Here is a 307-nt window from a genome sequence, read left to right on the forward strand (position 1 = left end):
ACCTTTGATCAAAGTTGACCCTTCTAGTGTAAGGATGTTCATCTCCTTGCATCATGGGCAAGTTGAATGCCAACCTTACATTTTTCGGACTAAAATCCAAGTATTTTCCCCGAACCATAGTAAGATAATTCTTTGAATCCGGGTTCACACTTTGGTCATGGTTCTTGGTTATCCATGCATTGGCATAGAACTCTTGAACCATTAAGATTTCGACTTGTTGAATGGAGTTGGTAAGAATTTCCCAACCTCTTCTTCGGATCTCATGTCGGATCTCCGGATATTCACTCTTTTTGAGTGAAAAAGGGAC

Source organism: Arachis duranensis, chromosome 3, assembly GCF_000817695.3.
Source record: "Arachis duranensis cultivar V14167 chromosome 3, aradu.V14167.gnm2.J7QH, whole genome shotgun sequence".
Lineage (NCBI taxonomy): Eukaryota > Viridiplantae > Streptophyta > Magnoliopsida > Fabales > Fabaceae > Arachis > Arachis duranensis.